Raw genomic sequence first — 20,489 nt, forward strand, 5'->3', positions numbered from 1 at the left:
TGTTGCATGACACTGGGAACCCGTACGACGAGACGAAAGTCGTCTTTGGAGACAATTCAAAGTTTTTTTTTCAGATCGATGGGAGTCTCCTCACTATTCAATCATCACATTGGAGTATATTCACACCGAAAGCCTCAGTCACTACAAGAGTCCTCCATACCTTCCTCCGGCTGCGCCATATGTGGACCGCTTTGCGAGAAGACCTTCAGTCCGTCCAAACGCGACGTTCCTGCCATCTGCCTGATAGCGGAGCTGGACCTCAGTGAGCCGCAGGTATGCTTAACGGTACTCCAGCTTACAGACAGTCCGACAGATGGCAGGCAGGTCTGACTCGGTCGGCCCAGGTCGGACAGGTAGCGCCAGCTGCCGGGGAGAGGGTAGCGGACCGGGAACGCGAGGGGCAGTGACGCTCAGCTGCCGGACGCACAGGTGTGTTTGCTGAGGCTCCCAGCTGCCCGCGAGCCGGCGCTTCTGTAGCGGCAGGACTGAGCTGATTTGTTCGGCGGGGAAGAGTGTTTCGCTGCCGTTCAGAAGGTAGATGCGGTGTGCTTTGAGTTGAGGAATCTTGCTAGACGTTGAGACCGTTCTCCGTAGGTCCTGGAAGACTTCAATACACCGGTGCCTCGTCTTTCCGTCAGCGAGATGGTGAGTGTTGACTCTATCTTATCTTGCCTTCGAGCGTGACCGGTTCTTTCTTACATTGTAGGTATTGTGCCCAATATGACCCCTCTGCTGCTAACGGCCAGTGGCGAGCCCACGTTCAGTACAATGTCAAACGTTTCTTCTGAAGTGTCCACATCTAGCAATATGGGTGTGTATCACTATCAGAGAGCTATTTTCAGATGATAGTTGTAGAGCTCCGGCTGCAGTGGTTGAAATGCTCGTATAAAGTCGATATATCCGATTCCAAAGGGATAGTGCCCGATCGTGAGAAATTCCGCGACAATGTCATGGGGGTTTCCAATGCTTCCAGTATTGCCGTCATAAGCTCGCCCTCTGTCTCTATGTCTTGAGGGCCCTTTCGCTTCCAGCTCATGCGATACTGACAGCCTAGGTACGTACTGAATATTGTTGCAGAACGTCTTATGCAGGCATTTCTTCTGGATGCTGAATTGTGATCATAACTGATCGGGGGCTGAGCTGTGGATGTTTTTATTAAATCAATTTGAGTTTCAAGAGCAACAATTTGCATGTAACTTTACTAGAATTAGGGTGCATGAAGTCAAATGTATCCACTCATGTCGTCCCGTTTCGTGCGCTGGTTTCTCTCACTGTGAGCCCGTGACGTTTTCTGGTCGACCTCTGTCGGCTAAAATTGTGGATTTCTATTTCGGTCCGCGTCAGTGCTCGCGGGCCAGTGCGTGTGCGGAGAGCTGGCAGGGTCTCAGCTCGGTGGGAGAGAGGGAGAGAGGGGGATAGGGGAGGGGTCACGGGCCTAACTTCACCGCCACTGGAGGACACAGACCCCACATCCTCCCCCAAACCGGCATCTGGTGTCCCGTTAGGACTTCTGCAGCTTTGCTTCGTAAATCTTGCGATCTTTCAGGCTCATGTACACCCGAAATGCACTTATTTCGTGGGAGCTGGCTCATCTTTTGACGAGAATAAGTGTATTCTAGGGTCACTGGTAAGTGCAGTGGCCAACATATGATTGTGTTCACGCCCGGCAGATCATCAGGATATGCGAATTACCGAGCTAGTATTGACGTATTTCCTCTCGTTTTTGCCTCACAAGCATCTATCGTAGCTCCCACCAACCATGAAAACCTCCTGCCTGCTCGACGTTGCTGATGGTGCATGGTCAGTGTCCAGTGGTCACTCATCTCTCCTGCCTGCAGTGCAGTTGAAAATCTGAAATATGGCCAGGGGGCTGTCGGTTGGCTGCGGCCGTCCCTTTGGTTTCACTTTTCCGTATGCGTGTCCGAGGACTGGAAAATCCACCGGTTGTGACCTGTCTCGGTTACACTATACCACACTCACCACTAAACTACCATCTGATTGAGCGGTGTTGTCTCCAACCAATGTGGGAACAACTGCTGCTGGAAAGTGATGCAGTAAAAGTGTCGAGCTTGAATTCACCATACACTGGCGTGCGTTGCCTTGCTTGACTTCTTTTTTCGCTCTTGTTGTTCTCATCGAGAAAGTTTTGGGATATGTTGGCTTTGAAGACTTCTAAAAATGACCGAACCTGGAAATCGCCTATTTATTGGCTTCGTCCAAAGTTGTTAATTTGTTATCTTGTATCTCATCTGTCCTAACTTGACCACTATCCAGCCGCAGCGAGCGGACCCATACCTCTCCATAAAACCGAATTACACTTGCGACACCCAGACGCCACCGTAAGGGCCTGGACAGGTGTGTCAGCCCTGCGGGTCGTCCTATCGGGGCTCCGGCTCCGTCCGCGGCCGGCTTCCGTTGGCAGTCGTCTCCCCGGTGACCTTTGTCAGGGACCCGGTGGTGCGTGACTACCTGTTTCACCGTCCACGGGTCCCCAGACAGCGGCGCGGCTACACGCCAGGAACGGAGAGGCTCCACCGCCCCGCCGCCCCATCGTGCCGCCCGCAGCCCTGCCAAGAATAAGCCATCTCTCTTAGCGCCGTCATATCACCGAGCTAACTATAGGTGGGATGTGGGCGACCGCGTACTCTTCTGTCCTGTCCGTGTGGCGCCGGAGACCGGAGCAGTCCGTCGCTGCCGCACGTCCTCCTCCGCGCCTGATGGTTCCGATGACACCTGATGACGAGGATGACGCCCGCGCGATGACGCCGCCAGCGGCGAGGGTGCTGTTTGGGCGGCGTTTGACGTCAGAGGTGGAGACGGTGCCAGCCCCGCTGTCGGAGGGGGTGGCGACCTGCCCAGCCGCCACCGTCGTGCACCTACCTACCCATCACCCGCCGGCGCGGACGGTCGACTGATGTTGCCGACAGGACAGGGAAGGCTCCGAGAACTGGGCGGTTTGGCTGGGTCTGAGGTGGGGTTGGGTGGGGCTGGGGTCGTGGTGGGAGGGGCGGACGTGGGGTCGCCTCTTCTGACGCAATAGGAGGGTTAGACAGCCGCGCATCACTGACAGTCCGACAGGGTGGTCTCTGAAGCGACGGTTGTTGCCACGTGCTTCAAGAGTTTCCCGAAAGTTACTGTTTTGCTTTGGCAGGTATACAAGCGGGGTGATTCCGGGTAGTAGGAGAACGTAGAGGAAATAACACGAACGGCAGGGAAGTGGCGACAGAGGTTTGACACGACCTGGAGGAAGGCCAGGCGCGGCTCCAAAGGACACTTGGCTGGTGACAGCCGCAGGGACGACCTCTTCCTCGCGACAGAAATAGACGCCGTGTACTCCATCTACTTTGACCGTCCCTATCCATCCCCTCCACCAACGACCTCGATGACAACTAAAACATGAGACACTCAATGCCAAAACTCCTGAACACAGATGTCAAAGTGTCACTCGTCAGTGTCGGCGACCAGTCTCCGCGGAGTGCGGATCTCGTGGAATTCGCAGCGCACGCTCAAATCGCGCGAAAGTCCAATTATATCGTTTGATGCATCTCGAGTTTGCTCAGCAGACCCAATTACTCCCTGTCAAAAATATCTATAGTTAGACACCTGTCAGAGATGCTGAATGTCAGCCACCGTCGTGTCGGAGGACACTTACATATGGTGCATACTAGACTAGACGATTTGTCTCCGGACGTCTTTTTGATGACGAATTATGTACATACGCTGCATACAGTCAGCCTGAATCTCGGGTTTAAGTAAATCGCTATTGCAACTGACACGAGAAAGGCTTGCAGTAATATCACCTACGTTATATTCTTGGACGCCTGAATGTGAGCGGTATATTTTTCCCATCAAAGTTGAGTATGTTGAAAGAAATACCGTCCCGCTCTTGGACCAGTCACGGATGATTAGGAGCAATATGAAAACCATGTCCCTCTGCGATGCTTTCGCGTCTTTGTTCGCTATACCTTTCGCGCAGCTTGTCCTATGTATGGTGATTTCACACTTATAGTTGCATGAATAAATTACGCATTCGATAAAAAAACGGATACGCTCTCACTCCCGGTCATGGTCTAAAATCACGACAAACGGTCCTGCTTCACCCCTGCCCGTGCGCCGGGTTTGTATCAAACAGCTGTTCGCTCGCCCGCCTGCCTTGTTCGTATGCAAATGGCAGCGGCGGCGGCGGCGGCGGCGGCGGCGGCGAAGGGTCAACATCCTCTCCCTGAGCCCCTCCCTGCCCCTCCCCCTCCCGCTGGATCCGCGCCGGGCCACACCGCTGGAGCCGCGCCGGCCACACTAATCTCGGAGACCACCCGCCGCTGCCCCCTCCCCTGCCCCCTCGCCCAGCTCGCTATTAATCTGTGGCGGGCCCCAGCCGGTTCTTCACGGCTCCTCAACTGATATCACCCAGCCCACAGCGGCGGCTGGATCAGTCGAGCCGTCTTTTCTGCAGCGCTGATTCGCTTGTGTTACTTTGCTTTATAATTATTTGCCTACATAGTATGTCTGTTGGATAGTCAGACATAGTCTGTCCGCCTACATAGTCTGTTCATTGGATGTTAAAAGATAATTTTAATTGTCAAAAAGGAAATCCCAGTTACATAGGTGCTGCATAATTTAAGTTGTCCTGAAGAATGGCCTAATGGCTGCATTCATCCAACCGCTCACCATTTCACCTTTTCTGATGGGTTCTTCGAGCTCAGCTCTTTCTCGGGCCACGGACACCTGCAGAAGATTATTTTACCGTCATCTAGCCTCAATTTTCCCCTCAAATCTCACGACACCTCACCAAATCTCCCTGCAGATCGCACCTCGCGCGGCTCCGGCGCCTGGGAAGCCAGACCGAACTGCGTCGAAAATGGTCAAATCAAGCGTGAATCTGTAGACGTGCCCAGTCACGGCTCCGTCGTGGTGAGGCTGGGTCGTGCCAGCTAGGGACGCAGATCGCTGATGTCGCGTCGGACGTCAGCGGTGATGATAGGGGAATATGATACGACACACGGAGATAGACGGAGTGATGGCTGAAAACTGACGAGATTTTCACCGTGTGGCGGTTTGCGTGCTGTATGAATGCTGTTGCTGTATGTGTGCAAAAAAGTTTTGTGCGAATTTATTATTTGCGCTAAGCTGCCGCGCGAACTCAAAGAGAGCAATATGCGTGGATCTAACGGACTGAGAGGAAATGTCGGTCACAGCTTATTTGCAATTGGCCATCGTCCCGTTTATGCTGATAAGGTGAATACCCAGCAGCTGTACCTATCATCTATCATCGGCCTTCGCCTACAAATATTTATATTCAGAACCGTGGACTGCTTCTGTCGGATGAACGCTTTTTTAGTTGCGGCAATGCAACACATCCCCTGCAAACTTGTCGGGTGACCTTGTTTCGTGAGCCTCCGCACATCAGCTCTGCGGGACCTCAAACCACATCAGCCGGACGTCAGTTTGACATCAGCCGGACGTCGGTCAGGCCGGCGTCGGGCGCTGATAGTGGGACGGAACTGGCGCGGGGGCTGGGGGCTCCCCGGACGGACCGACCGGAGGCGCCCCGCAGCGATCAGTCGCCGACGCACCGACGACGCGAGAGGAGCGCGTGCGGAGCTCGTCGACCGACGACGGGTGACGTCACTGAACGGTACCCGTCGACGGCGACTGGGGGCGCGCGGTTCGAGTGAGAGTGAGAGAAGAGGCGACGGGACGGGCGCTGGACGGAGCAGCGGAGTTGGAGGGACTGGATTTTACACTGGTAAGAGATTACGGCTGGTCCGTCTTTTCTGACACCCGTCTGCCTTGTTTGCCCAGGCCCATGTTGTTCGTTCGCCGGTTTCTGCTCGGTACGTGCTGACGGCGCCGCCTCCGCGCGAACCGGTCCGCGCCGGGGGACCGGCAACGGACCGGTCCGGCCCGTCTGCAGCCGGTCCGCCGGTCCGCCGGACCGTGACGTCACCGGCGCGAGGGCACGTGACGCCGCCGGTGCCGGGGTGACGTCAAACTGACCGGGGCACGTGACTGCCGTCCCGGCCCGGCCGGGCTGGGCTGGGCTGGACTGGGCCGGGCCGGCGCGCCGCGGGCGGCGGTTGTGACGCTGTGTGGCGCGGCGCGGCGTCGAATGGGCCGGCCGGCCTCTAATCCTACTGCCACCGTCACATCCTGGCCCGCCGGCTGATCAGGATGAAACTGCTGACCTCCAGAGGCGGACGGCAGCCGCTGCAGGGCGGGGACCACACCTGTCGAACGGCGATGGCGAAGGATAACTAGTGACTGGTAGTCAGTGGTCAGTTTTCGGCAGTCAGCGGCCGGTAGCCAGTGGTCAGTGGTCAGTGGTCAGTCGTCATTGCTCTTTGACAGTCCCTGGTTGGATAGGACCGCTGCAATCTGCAGTGCTCTATAGCACTTTCTCTCCTCTTCATATAACGTCTCCTTTCTCTACCCCTCGACCCAACCCGATGCGTCACGGTGTTCCTGGCGAAGGGGCTCGGCCTTCGCTGAGATGCTCTTTGGCTGACAGTCGGACACTTGGTGCGTCACAAGGATTGACAGACGGGTTCAAAGCAGCCAACTCTGAACTTTTAAAAGAAACAGGGTGAAAAACGACGGGCAAAACAGAACACCGACAGAGAAGGAGCAGGCGGTTGGATATTTTATAATGAAATAATATGAGCCTATATGTTTGATAACCTATGCCTTTCCTATTTTGATATTAGCCTTTACTTCTCCTATCCCTTTTGCACACTGCTGCAGTCTCTGCAGCTAGTTGCCGGCTCTGTGCCTGCCGTGTGGTCGCGATTGTTCAGAGACTGGAAGCTCGGGCAGACTACCCAAGGCCAAACTCTCGGTCCATCCAACTGTATCAACACCCCAGCTAATGCCACCAGCCCCCGCAGCCGCGCCGCAGGCCCCGGGAGGGACAGCCCAGTGGTTCGTTTGGCGGCTGGAGAAGCTTGGACTCACATGGGACCTCCGAGCTGTGACTGGCGCTGTTGTTTCTGATGTCACGTTGACGATGCAGATGTCCGTCTCACCTCGCCTGGGAGCCGCGAGCCGTGAGCTTTGTTTAGCCCGCTCGATGGCTCGCCACTGAGGTGTACGGCCCTGCAGCTCCGTATGGGGATCGCGGACCCACTTTGAGTCTTCGCCGGTGTGTTATCTTCATAAACAGAGTCCCATAGCGGCATGCGAATGCACTACTTCCATCTGGGCTTTGTCCAAGCGGGCCGAGCGGACGACCATCCGGTGGGCTCTTCCCAGTCGAGCCGCTCGTAGCTCGGTAAAGCCGGGTCGTAGATTGTCAGATTCTGGCGCAGTGCCAGTGCCGTGAACTTGTCAGCCGCATTTCGCCGTACCGACGTGAGGTCTGACTCGAATTTCGGACCGGACCGTCCAACCGGACGGATGGACGGACGGGCGGACGGACGGGCGATGCGCCTCGGCCTTGCGCGCTGCGGTTGCAGTGGCAGAGGAAGTCAGTGTGTTCTCGTATCTGATATCCGCACACCACAACCTCCAGTCGGACCCAGTCCGCCATTTTGGTCTAGCCAGATGATCGATGTTGGGACAAACAGCGGTTTTCACACAAACGGCCAAAAGGGCTTTGTGTATAACGGCTTGCTTTGTGAGCCGTATACTGCAAGGCGACCCATAGGACAACGATTTGATGGCAGCATTGGTGCTGGAGGCTGTAGAAATGTCCTTTTAGAGTGGGTCGCCATGGCATTATATCCTAGACCCAATGCGAATATCACGTCTTTAGCGACCATGGTCGCTAATTTTGTCCATAAAGAATGACAGCCTTCACCGCATGTGAGCAGCTTATGTCTAACTCGTGGCACGGTACAAAAAGTGCGACCATCGTAGCGCAGTACGACCACTGTGGCCATCGTGGCGCAGTACGAGCAGGGCGGCCATCGGGGCGCGGCTCGCCGGCCCCGGCCGTTGGCGGCGGTACCTTGTAATAACCATGTCGTAAATCGTTGAATTGTAATGAGGTGGAAACACGGTCGGCCGAGGTCTGGACGGCCGGCTCCGGTGGACAGGGGCACACAGGATCACAGGCCCGCGCGCCGAGTGAGCCCCGCTCAGGGGACCCGCGCGATCCCATCAGGAATGTCTCTTTGGCCGAGGGACTGGAAGAAGTGGCGAAACCCACGGACACTGTGGGACCGGGGCTCAACGTCCCATCAAAAACAGCTTCGGCGGCGCCGGGCGGGAATGGGCAAAAGTGCCGTGAAATGTTCGATTGTGCTTTCCCGTCTGTGGCGGTTCGACCGTGTCAAAGGTGGCGATTGAGCTCGCTGTGCCGTGTCATTGCGAAACTGACGGCGCCCGGTGTCCCGGTCCCGTGAGGAAGACGCGTGTTGCGGTCGTTACGGTCGCTAATGGCTCATCCAAGTGCACGCCTCGTTCCTTTGCCGGGGTGGCAACGTTCATTGCGTGATGAGCGAAGCATTTGTGGTTACTTTATTGCTCGTGGCTCTTTGTGAATATAAATGGTGTCTATTCGTGCTGTGCCGCAGTAGTTTTCTGTTCAAAGTGCTGCACAAAATCCAGTGTGGGCCGGCGGTATCATAAGTAATGTCGTCATCGTATATGCAAGGCGCATCGTAGCCTTGAAATTTAACTCTGCTTGCGATCAAAGTACGAGCTATCTTCACATTTCTCGGAAGAGCAAACACTTCCGTCACCTTTTGCTAGCTAGACATGGCATCATTTTCAGCTTAGGGAAACTGCTTTGAGGTGTGATACAGAGGACGGCTAATAATAGACACACATGTTATAATTCTCTATCTGCAATCTGCATGCTCTTTGCACGTCACGAATGCTGATGTCCACTTTCAAGACAGATCGCGTTGCGATCGAGTTTTGTTTGAACGCCCTTTGTACTGACCTTTCCCGGTCTCCTCAGCGTTATCTCTGGGACGACCCCCCGGAAACTAGAACCGGAAGAAACGTCGGAACTGTCCCACTTCCGGTCATCGAGTGCGATGTGGATGCTAGACTGTCCTGATGAGCAGCTGTATGCAGCAAAAACGCTTACCATATTATTAATAAACGGCGCCACAAAATGATGACAAATTCCTTTATCATTAAAATTTGTATTGAACCGACATAAAAACATACAACATTTATAAGCCGTAAGGAGAGGCAGATGTGTGTAAGATTTGTTCGTGAAACACCGAACCCGAACTGGCCAGGACTAGCCTGGACAACTGTTCACCCACTCGACCGTCACGCAGGAACGGTCATTGACTCGAACGGACCGTCACTCGGACCTCAGCTGCCGGACCGTGACTGAGGACACGTCACGGAGCGGTCCTGCGCCGTCACGGAGCTGATCCGTCACGGGCCGGTATCCTTTGTTTTGTTTGTTTTGTTGGGCTAGGCCCTTTCGGTCTGGCAAGACCATTTCAGAGCCGGGAGGATGATAGGATAAAGGGGGAGACATTGGTCTGGGCAGGCACCCTAGTGAGTCGCCGGGGCTGAGCCCGTCCAGAGGACAGGCCACCCAGCCCCAAGGCACTCACTGCACCCGGCTACGGGGTGCGCTCCCTCGGGAGCAGCGGTGCCGCTCCAAGGGAGCAGCCCGCATGAGATAAAGTTGCCTGTCCAGCCCGGAGGGGGGTTGCGGCGTGGAGGAGAAGGATTTCTGTATCCTGAGGATAGAAGCACGGAACGGTGGCCGGTATCCGCCGGCCGTGACGCCGTGGCAGGGCTGAACAGCCCGGTCAGTGGGTCATGTCCTGACGTCACCATCCCGACCGGCGCCGCTCCGTCTGCGCTGCGACCAATCCGGCGCGTCACGCTTCCCGAGGCGGTGGCGGCGCACCTGCGCCGGTTTCGTATAGTGACTCTAAGAACGGCCGGCCGGCGGCGCTGGGCGCGGCCGCGGTAGATCCTCCACCCGATAGGCCCGAGTTTTGTCCCGGAGTGGGGAGGCCTCCGTGATTCCAGCGGGCGAGCCTGCCTTTGAAGTCACCGCCGCCAGGTGTCCTGAGCGGTCAGCAGGCTTCATTACGGCGGGTGTATGTCAGGGAGGTGATGTGAACTGGTTTAGAGCTCAAATCGCCAAGTCGGAGACGCGCCCGTGTCTCCAACCCATTTCGCACTGCGCTTTGAGCGCTGCACTGCCGTTGACCCCAAGGCAAAGGCGGAGGCCAGCTGACTCCACCAGCGTGGGACAGTCGTCGGCCGAACTTCTGGCCTCGCCACCGTCTTTGTGCTGTTGAACTATGAGAGGCGTGGCAGACTCTCTGTTGTTGATGACCGCCGGCCGCCGTTTACCGGACGGAGAGGCGTCTCTCTCGCTGCCTACCGACCACCCACACCCTTGTTTGCGCGTCGCTCGGTCCCGGCTACTGGCCGGAGAGGAGGGGTCGGGGCTCACAGTCGGGGGCGAGGTGGCACGTGGGACAGACCGACGGCGGCCGGTGATCCGACACCGGGGTCGGCACTGGGAGCTTCCGGTCAGCTGGCGAAAATGGCGGACATCCGTCGGCCGACAAGAGACGGGAATGGCATTCTAGGTGACATGGCATTCGTCACGGCCATGGAAATGATTGGAATGCAAAACGGGCTTACATATTTGCTTTTAAACGTGAACTCGGAAGCCCAATATCGGAATGCAGACGGAAATTTTAACTGTTTTTATACACAGAATGCATTTGAATGTGTCCACGGCAGGCTGCTTGTTCCCTTTTATTTAAGTACTAAGGTGCATTTCTATTTACTGCTGAGGGTCGTTTACACAAGGGATGGGTAAAACTTCCGACTCTCGTAATGTTCATCGATCACGGCAAGTCGCTGGACCGTAATGTCAGCGGGTAGCGTGAGGCCATAATGTGCAGTTAGTAGAGCCGATATATCGGGATTCTGCCCGCCAAAGCCACTCTAATTAGTCGCACGGGTCACCAAGCAGGTTCGGTGGATAAAGTGAGCCGAAGAGGTTGTAAATGGTTCCAAGTTGTGGCGCTCCATCTAGTAGTTGGTTTTATGTTGAAAGTAATGCGCTCAGTGAGAGAGGTTATTAGCAGTTGTGCTCAAATCACTGAAGATGTTGTGACGAATGCTTCGGACTAGAGGCATGGTGAAAACACCTGAGAAATCCGTAAGCAGAAAACCGAAAATTAAGTGTTCACATGAATTTTCAGGCTATGATCATACTAATCAGAGGTGACCGAGCAGTTGTATCCACTTCCAATTATCATAGACCATTCTTGTATTCGTTATATTATCACTTTATCTCCATTCCACGGCGGAGATGTATCACGACACGACAAATGTCGACTGATCAGAGGCGGCGCGCCACCGAGCCGCGATGTCTTCGGCTATCAGCTCTGGGCTCCGTGTAGTCGGTCCATTTAGGGCTGTCGATCCGTAATCGTCTGTCTCGTCCTCGTGCGACCCGCGGCTGACTTGGAGACACCGATGGTTGACCCGAGACAGCTGCTCCGCTGTTCCGCCTGTCCATTCTGTAGGCTTCCGCATGACCTCAGTGTCTCAGAACACGTGGGAACGCGGCTGAAAACTCGCAGAGGTGAGAGACTACAAATGGCCCGGGATCTGACCCAGCTGCGGCGCGGGCCGGCAGTGACGTTACTCGGGAAATCACTTACCGAGACAGCGAGGACCGGGTCGGGCGTGGCAGTCGTCTCCCTAATCACCGGCGCTGAGAGAGGACAGAACAATGGAGCGCGGCGCCTGCCGGGGTCACTGCCACCGCGTGCGGCGGGATACTGAACAGAGGCGGCGGGGAACGGCGGCAGACAGTGCTGCCACAGCCACTGCAGAGAAAATAGGCAAGCTGGGCGAACGGGCATGCTGGCCCGCAGTCAGAGATGACTAGCGGTCGCTGCTGGGTGACGGTTATTTTTCTCACCGATTATTAACACTGTTTAGCGTTGAGCATAGTGCCAAATCCACTTGACTGCGTTCGTCAATAAGAGTGTGAAAAATGATGTCAATCTTCACTGAAGTTTGATGAGTGTGTTTGATTGAAGTTTGAAGTGCGATGACCTCTGACTGGCCACTGACAGTTGACCGCGCTGCACCGAATTGTCCTGACGGTTAACGACTGGTGTTGACATGGGTATTGAATTATCACGACTGGATACTGAGAGTTTGATGACCGATACTAACGGTTGAGCTCGACCTCTAACCTTAAGGTGTTCGACTGTACAAACACCTAACCAACATCGCTGGCATTTAACATTTACCGCTTACCAAGTAACTGTCAGCGGTACGTGAAGGACATGTCCCGCGGTCCACTGTCCAGCCATTCCCATGCACAGTCGCTGATACCCCAAATTGAGTCGACCTCAGCGACAACTAGCACAAATCAGTCGCTGTTTTTCATCCTGTGTGACATGTCAGTCTGTCAGTCCATCACCTGTCACATTCAGCTGACAGTGTTGACAGGGACCGCAGCGACTGCCAGCTGTCACCCCCGGTCGAAATCGTCTCAGAGGAGGCGACGCCAGTCGGTGAGACAGTCAGGGGGCTCATGAGGCGCGATATGGACTGGCTGAGCTAGACACAGGGCAGAGCTCATGGAAGATGGGCGAGCTCCGTTGTGTCGAAAGGAATGAATCACTTCGCCCTTTCCACACTTCACCCTATTTCCATGCTCAATTATCTGCTGCTGATTGTCTTAGCGCTATGTTGCCAACATAAAGGCAGTGCTGCGCATCCGGCTCTGTTCCGTTTCCTGCACGCGTCAGCCGGTCCGTTACCTGCCCTTTAGTGGTCAGCTGTGCACTCGGCTGATGACCTTTGACTCTTTGTTAGGCCGAATCTCCCAAATGGCCAAAACGCGTACCCACGATAACCTGCCAGTAGCGGACCTTTGTCTTGTGCGAGTGTGACGAACTTCGTGACGTGCTGCTGCACCACCGACTGACCATTGTCACGGAGCTCGTCACGCCATGTGTCTCGTGACGCCCTATCACGTACCTCGTCACGTGCGCCGTCACGGTACCCGTTACGCTTGTCGTCACGGTATGTTTACAGTTCATGTCACAGTATCAGTCATTGTGAATGTTACTTTAGCCCGGCATCGCGTCTGGTATTTGATCCTGCATGGCCAATCGTTCATCAATCTTTCCTTTTATCGCCTTGAATAGTGGACGCGAAAAGTAAAATAACTCCTTATACACTGTTTTTATTGCGATCTGGAACCGTGATGTATAGATGAATTTGCGACAGGGCGGATGGCAATATGCCAGCTCCTCCCAAAGAACCGTGTTTATTTCTGTGCAGGAAGCGAGTGGAGCCCATTGGAATGGAAAATGGAAATTGGCCAGATATTTGCTTAAAGTGAAAACAGAGCGGCCCACATGCAAACTACTTCACCTCGAAGGGTTTATGTCCCCCCGAGATTGAATTATCATTCTAATACACCGTCTAAATTGAATTCTATTTTTGACTCAATAGAAAGCACAATTTCGGGCAGTTTTGCTGCCTCTGTACCTTTTGTTATTTCAGATATCCCAAAAAAGCACCAATAACCTGAAATAGCATCCCATACTCGTAGAAAAGCAAGGATGACAGCAGTGCTATGACGTCCCCACAATGTCCCCTTTTTAAACGAACGGTACCAAGATAAATGAGACCCTACGACTATTATAGAAGATTACTGATCTGTTGGTATGCGCCTTCAGACAGCTAATCTCAACTAATGGTGGTCAACACGCACCGGTATCGACCAGTGGGCCTGCCTTTCACTCGTAACTGTTTTATGGGTTGAAAACAATCAGTAATGTCGTTTTAGACTTGTCCAAGACTGGCAAAGTTTAACCGTTCGCTAGTCTGAAACGTTTTCTTTCCGTGTCGGCGATTTTTGTTTAAGCACTATTAGCTTATGAAGCTTCGAACCGCAGAATTTGATTTCACCAGCTCCCCTTCTTTATGTGCCTTTCCTGTTCACTTCCCTTTGATATTCGCCTGCTATCTTGCACCCTGTCCTCGGCACCCTGTCTTCTGTCCTGCCACTGTGGTGTGGTTTTGTACCAGTGCAGATTGGGGCAGTGGTGCAGACGGAGGAAGGCGGTGGCGGCGGCGGCGGCGCCCGGCGGTCGGGGCATTTCCTGCGCCACGCTGACTGGACCGGCCCTGCCGGTGGTCGCTGCAGTGAGCGCCGTGCTCGCGCGGGGACGGCGGCCTGCACCAGGGGCCGGCGGCGGTGAACAGCGCTCGCTGGTGAAGCGCGGGCCGCCGCGGAGCAGGGCCAGCGGCGGCCAGCACAAATGAGTCACGGCGCGCGGCTCCGCTCCCCACCGGCGGCGGCTCGGAGGGCGGCGACGGCGTCCCCCGCTCTATCGATCGCCGCTGCGAACTGGGGAGCGTCGCTTCCGGCGCCCCGGGCACGCGTTGCTTGGTGATTCGATGGACCAGCTGGTGTCCCGACACCGGATCCGGCCCACCAGGTAGTAGGGCGGTGAAGGGCTTTGGGAACAGGCAGTGGCTGGGCCATTTTAAAACTGTCTTTGCCTCCTTGCCAGCAAAACATGATTTGGCAGTCATGGCATGATTTTTTTTTTTAATTTAGAACGTTTTTGCACTTTTCAAATGCTATCGCTAAGCTAACATTTCGTATTGAATGCACATTGCACTGTGCAATGCTTCACAAAAAATATTCCCTTACGATTTTCACGGCACAAAATCGAAACCGATCTCCAAGGCCCGCCCAACAGTGGGTCAAGGCGTCATGTGTCCGCTTACAGGGTATATGAGACTGGCTACCACCGCTCACACTGAGACCGCTCGAACTGAGAGCTGCCGATCAATCAGAGACCACCGTTCCCCGCCGGGCGCCGGCCGGTACGTCCGGGGAGAAAGTTCCGCCGCGGCCGTCCGCCAGCGAGCTCAACGAAAGTGAGCTCCAATGGCCGCGTTTGTCTTCTCACCCACCGCGTGCGGTCCCAGTGGACCGTGGAGTCCGGACTCTGACTGAGTCATGGACTCTGAGTTCTAGATGATGAGCTCTGGACTCGAGCCCTTGACGAGGAGGGTGGTGCACTAGGGCGCTGGACGTTCCTAAGATGGGAAGCAAAAGAGGATGATGGATGAAGCTGGATGCTAAAAATGACAACTTGTCTCTGTTCTGTGTAAATGTACATAATATGAGAGTTGCGACTGATGAGACAAAGACGTTAATGTACAACATTTTCCGCATCGTATTGCATTACTTCATACTTCATATAACGTTATTAAATAGTACGGAAGGCTGGCTGTGAAGATGTAACGTCACACAAAGTCATTTGCTGTAATTTTACCAGCCTAATTACCAATTACTATTTCCGGCTCAAGCCGCACAGCTGCTTCAAAAGTCCGGGTCCGTGGATACGCTCCATTTCCACGGCCGCCCTCCCCTCCCTCTCCCCTCCCCTACCGTCCGTTCGTGACTGTCACGAACCGTGCCTACTCGTGACGAGCATGAACAGTTCGTGACTCGGCCGGCATAGTTTCTGTCCCCCGACCACAAGACTCGGTGACCCAGCGCGAAAAGGACCCCGCGCTGGCGAGCCGGCGTGCTGGAACTACAGCTACGAGCTAATGCTTGGGAAGGTGACATTGCTCGGATTGAACAAACTGTCAGTATGCTTGCAGCTTGTGGTCCTAGCGTTTTGGTTTTTGGTGATAATGATGTTTCAATTCGAAATGAGATAGCATGTCATTTTAATGAACTGTTTTACTGCTCGTTGATTTTTTTTTTTTTGAGAAAATAGGAGACTCCACATCTATTTTCATCATTACCTTTGTCAAAGATTCGGCCCGTAACACACCTCTTAACTCCATTCCTATCAGATTTAGTCTGACCTCGCCATTCGCTGCCCCATCCGTTGACGGTTTTACATTCTCATGTCACCGCTATCTGTCGACGCCTTGCCCATTTCGGGACACTCGATGATCCCTTTAGGAGCGTGCTTTGTCATTTTCCGTCGCTCTCGTCACTCTCAATATGTCGCTCCTCACTATTCGACGCCGTTCCCCACATTCCTCGCGGTCGTTCCCCGCCGTACCGCCGCTGTCGTACCCCCTCCCCTCAGCCATCGATTGGCGAACGGCCGCGCGCGCTCCCCCAACTGCGAACGCCGCCGGTTTGCCCTCGGCCCGCTCTCCATCCAGCGGTCGTCGCTAACGATTTCTGGCGGCGGCGCGTGCCACCGCCGGCTCCCGGCCGCCGCTGCTGCCTGCCCACCTCCTCGGCAGCCGGCGCAGTGCCTCTAATGAAGCCGCCGCTGTCAGGCGCGATTGCAGAATTTTGGAAATTAGCGAGCGTTTAAAGTCAGTGTATGAAATAAATGGACCGCCTTGCCTAGAGATTATGTACAAGATATTTCAAATTTGTGGCCTTTACGTTGCCTGAGGAGCATTCGCACAGCAGACGCGTCAAATTTGCAACTCATCCGCATTTCGCGGCGAAGCGGGACATGCCTCACGCCGCTTTGTGTCAGCGAGAGCTACAACCGACGCAGAATATCCGGTCGAGGCCGATGCATCAGCAATTTCAACAGTATAAATCAGCCGACCAACACGATAGCATCGGACATCATCCATAACGAATGCGCGGCTGGGTGCTGCGAGGTATGCCGGACCACCTTCGATCGGCCGTTTTCCGGGGTGGGGGCGGCGCCGGGACGTCCCATCGCACAGAGTGGGGCCGGCTCGCCAGTGGACGTGCTCGCTGCACTTAGGGAGCATTCGTGACCCGTGACGCCACGAATGCTGAAAGATATGCGACAGGGGACAGGCGTGTCAGACTTCTAGGTCAGAAGGTAGATTTTCTGTCTGGGACTGGCGCACCAGTGATTGGCAAATCCTGTTACCTGGCGAGCTCGATATTGAGCTCCCTGGCAGCGCCCACTGGCCGGCGGGTCGAACCCCGACAGTGGCGGTGATATTGGTCCGCCTGAGTCACACACGTGTGGGTTCGATGGCGCCGACGGCCGCAACCGTTCGTCCCGATAATAGACGCCGCACAGACAGTTCTCATGAAAACGCATGACTCACCTGGGGCTACGATTAATGTGTTCGCGTCCATGGGTGCAGAGTTATGTCAGCGGAGCACGCGGTGATGCCGAAAATAGCGCTCTCTGCAGACCTGCTGACGCTGTGGAGAAGCCGCTGTCTGAACGTGTTACAGATGTTGTGGCCAGCTGCAGCTACCGTGTACGCGGAACCGATGACCAGCTGTTTGTTGATTCTGTCGGTGATGCTGCCTCTAACGTGCTCGTAAGTTCATGTCGCGGTATTTTCGATGGGGAGTTGTGGGAACGGCGCTGGCAGGGTGGTTTCGGCTACTCGGCAACCTTGTGAGCCCCTGTCAAACAGTTCTGAGAGTGGGTCAGCTCGTAACTTGTATGTACGCTGCTTCCCTGAAGTGTCCTCTGTGATAAACAGTGTCAGTACTACCGGGTCGTGTCAGACGGTGTCAGACCGTGTCAGACGGTGTCAGACCGTGCCAGACTGTGTCAGGACACCACTAGGATCACACGGTATGCGACCGATCACCGATGCCGTCTTGTTTGCTCCCTGTGGCGACCCGTGGGAACGCGCGCAGGATGGATCATCAATCATCTTCTACACAGAGCAAACACAGCTGCGGCGCGCGGACCACGTCGCCCCTAGCGGCTTGTCCGTCTACATCTCTGTCCGTCCCCCAGTGCTCTCATTCGTCGCCACCTCATCCCACATTCCCACCAGCTCACTGCTTCCTCACGCGGCACGAGTCCTCCTGTGCCCTGTCGGCCGCCGGGCGACGGGGTGCCGCCGCAGTCCTTCCTTTCCCTGTTCGCTGGGGTGTTCGGTGACCTTCGGGGAGGCTCGCGACCGGCGAGACAGAAAAACGGACGGACCGGCCGGGCCCGTTACCAGGCGGCGCCCACCGTCTGGTGAGGGCGCCCACCAGCACCCGTCTGAGGGCGCCTCGACCAAAGTGCTCGAGCGGACCAGAGGCCGAGGACGGGCGCGGATGCGTAAGGAAGGATGTCCGCATGTCTGTCATTGGTTCGAAATAGCTGTCAGACGAATAAAATCGGCAGGAACTAATAAAGCCACATTAATTGCAGATTACAGGTTTACAGACTGCTCACGTGGCTTGAACATTGCAGTGCAACTTCTCGCTCAAGCAAACTAGATGTGATTGCATCCGATGGCAGCCCAATGCATCTAGCGTTTGCTCTTCTTATATAACCTCTTCTTTCGTCGTTATTTTCGCCCAGGCTAGAACCGCTTTTAGTCTGCAGCGAAAGAAACAAAACAAACTAGACCCTGGCACGCTACCTTTGTCATTACTGTGATCATGCAAAGTCAATGAGGGTGCAAGTCAGCTCTTATGAGAGGCATGTATCAGCGATGGCTATAAGTAGCGGTCTCCGATGCCCCTCACTCTCTCTTCCAGCAGCAGCCGTCGACAGAGGATCGTCACTGCGCCGCGTGCCGGGCCGTTTTCACTCTCATCGAACGGCGCTGTGCACCCCATTTTCGCCCCCGGCCAATAATTTATGACGAGAATGGCTAACATGCGGCGGGCCATATGCCGTAGAAAGCAACGAGAAAGCCTGGCAGGCATTGCCAGCGCTGAACGCGTAAGCTACAGCTCTGTTGGAGAGCTGTGGTGATGTCTTATCTTCCGCCTCTGCACTGCCTTATAGGCATGCCGCCGTTAGCAAACCACCGCTACTAAAACGGCATACGTTCTTTTGCCGACAACGCTTTTGCTGGCCCAGCTTCATCAGCTGATGATTGTTTTGCTGACGTGATTGCGTCCTGTTGCGTCCCCCGGTCATTGTGTAAATCTGGTACCAATGACTAGTGCTGGTGGGACTGACCCTGGTGCTCGTACACGCTGGTGCTGGTGCGGCCGATATAGTGCTGGTCATTCCGCTGTGACAGCTGTATGTACCGGTGACGAACAGCTGCCCTGGGCTGCCACAGCGTGGCGCCGTGGGTCGACAGAGAACAAAGTGCTGCAGCTCGTGTTGAACGAGACGGGACAGGAGAGAGGCGGGCGGCGCAGCAGGACGAGGGAGAGCGAGAGAGGAGGGGAGAGAGTGGTAGAAAGAGATGTGGGCTGATAATGCCAAGAGCCTGTAACGCGTGGTGATTCGCCACGCTCAAACGCTGTAACGATGTGCACACAACAATCAGTCTCTTCGCGGGGTGCCGGGAGGCTAAAATCAATGACAGCGGAGCGTTATCTCTGCAGAACAGATGTGATTGACGATCTTCACTCGTCTCAGCCTTTGAGACCCGTTTGGCCTGCTGTAAATGACCCATGGTCCAGGCGGATGGCCGGATGAATGACCAGAGGACTGGTCAGACGAGCGGTCAGCTCTCTGGTCGGTCGGCCGGTCCGTCGGTCAGTTACCCGAGGACCGGCCGGCCGGATGCCGCATACTTTCCGCCCGGTGGGCGGCGGAATGTTGTTCCTGCCGCCTTATGTGTCAACAACACACGGCAGCTTGAGAGAGGCTGGTCCGACCGGCCCGGCATGCCACGGTAAACCATCAGGCAGCGCGCACAATCAGTCAATCGGTGGAATGACTACAGCTGATGGCGACGATTCCACGGGGTGCGAGGACGCGATGGGTGTCAGTGGTCATCATGGTTCAAAGGAAAAGGAAACATCGGCACTTTGTGGAATTGCAGTTATGTAGTAACTACGTGTTTGGGAGTGAGTTTTCCTGAATCTCCTAAGGAAATAGCGGCTGGACTTTCCAATGGCGAGTGGAGGTGATATAGTTTCCTCTGAGGTTGACTGATGACTATCAGAAACGATTAGGTTGTTCGTAGTGTGTTGCTTGTTGTTGATGTGATTGTGTATTTTTGACGTGTTGATTTTAATGGTCCCATTTAATTTCACTTGGTGTGGATTGAGAAATCCCATGAAGTTACATTTTAAATGCACACCGCACTGTATTAGGTAATAGATATACCTTTGCATTACAAAGGAATTTTAATGAGCATTGAGTAAAAAGCACGTTTGTGTCCCGATTCGTCACAGTTTCGGAGCTAAATATAACCCCAAATCTCACCCGTCGTCGGCCCGCCCGACTCTGGCCTCGGAGCGTCTCACTCGGGCGCGATTAATCTGCATCCTTCACCGTGCGGCGCCGCCCGTGGGCACGTGGCGCACATCACGTGCCGAGCGTCACCCACGTGCAGCCGCACCGCCAGGGGTGGATGGCCTGGCTTTGTGCGCGGTGCCGCCGCCCCTCAGTGCGGCGCGGCCCTGTTGTCTGCCCGTCACTGGGAGAGTGGTGCTCTCTCCCTGACGGCCCGGCCCGGGGTGGGGCGCCGCCACGCTTCTGATGAGCGCTCCGGCGCCGCGTCCCGCCGAGCGAGCCGTGTCGGGGCCCGTCGCGTCTCGTCGAGTCGCTGCGTGTGTCGACAGCTGCCTCTCCGTGGGGCGGCTCTGTCTGGGTAGCTGTCGGCCTGTCGGGGTAGCCACTCTCCCCTTCCGGCCCCACCCAGTGGAGCTCGGCTTCTCTGCC

General features: G+C 55.3%; 1 protein-coding gene across 10 annotated transcripts in view; it reads left to right on the forward strand.

Annotated features, from left to right (window-relative positions):
- Positions 1 to 373: 373 nt before the first annotated feature.
- Positions 374 to 20,489, forward strand: part of LOC122379904 (tyrosine-protein kinase Src64B-like) — a 55,678-nt gene continuing 35,562 nt past the window's right edge. For 3 of the 10 annotated variants that reach the window (XM_043362520.1, XM_043362526.1, XM_043362525.1), the window contains exon 1: positions 374 to 645. The gene's annotated coding sequence lies outside the window, so the exon portion shown is untranslated. Of the gene's footprint in view, positions 646 to 5,558; positions 5,747 to 20,489 lie in introns of those variants that run through there. The other 7 variants (XM_043362519.1, XM_043362522.1, XM_043362518.1 and 4 more) reach the window with 4 other exon arrangements.

This window comes from Amphibalanus amphitrite, unplaced genomic scaffold (genome assembly GCF_019059575.1).
Source record: "Amphibalanus amphitrite isolate SeventyFive unplaced genomic scaffold, NRLGWU_Aamphi_draft 000087F_arrow, whole genome shotgun sequence".
Taxonomy (NCBI): Eukaryota; Metazoa; Arthropoda; class Thecostraca; order Balanomorpha; family Balanidae; genus Amphibalanus; species Amphibalanus amphitrite.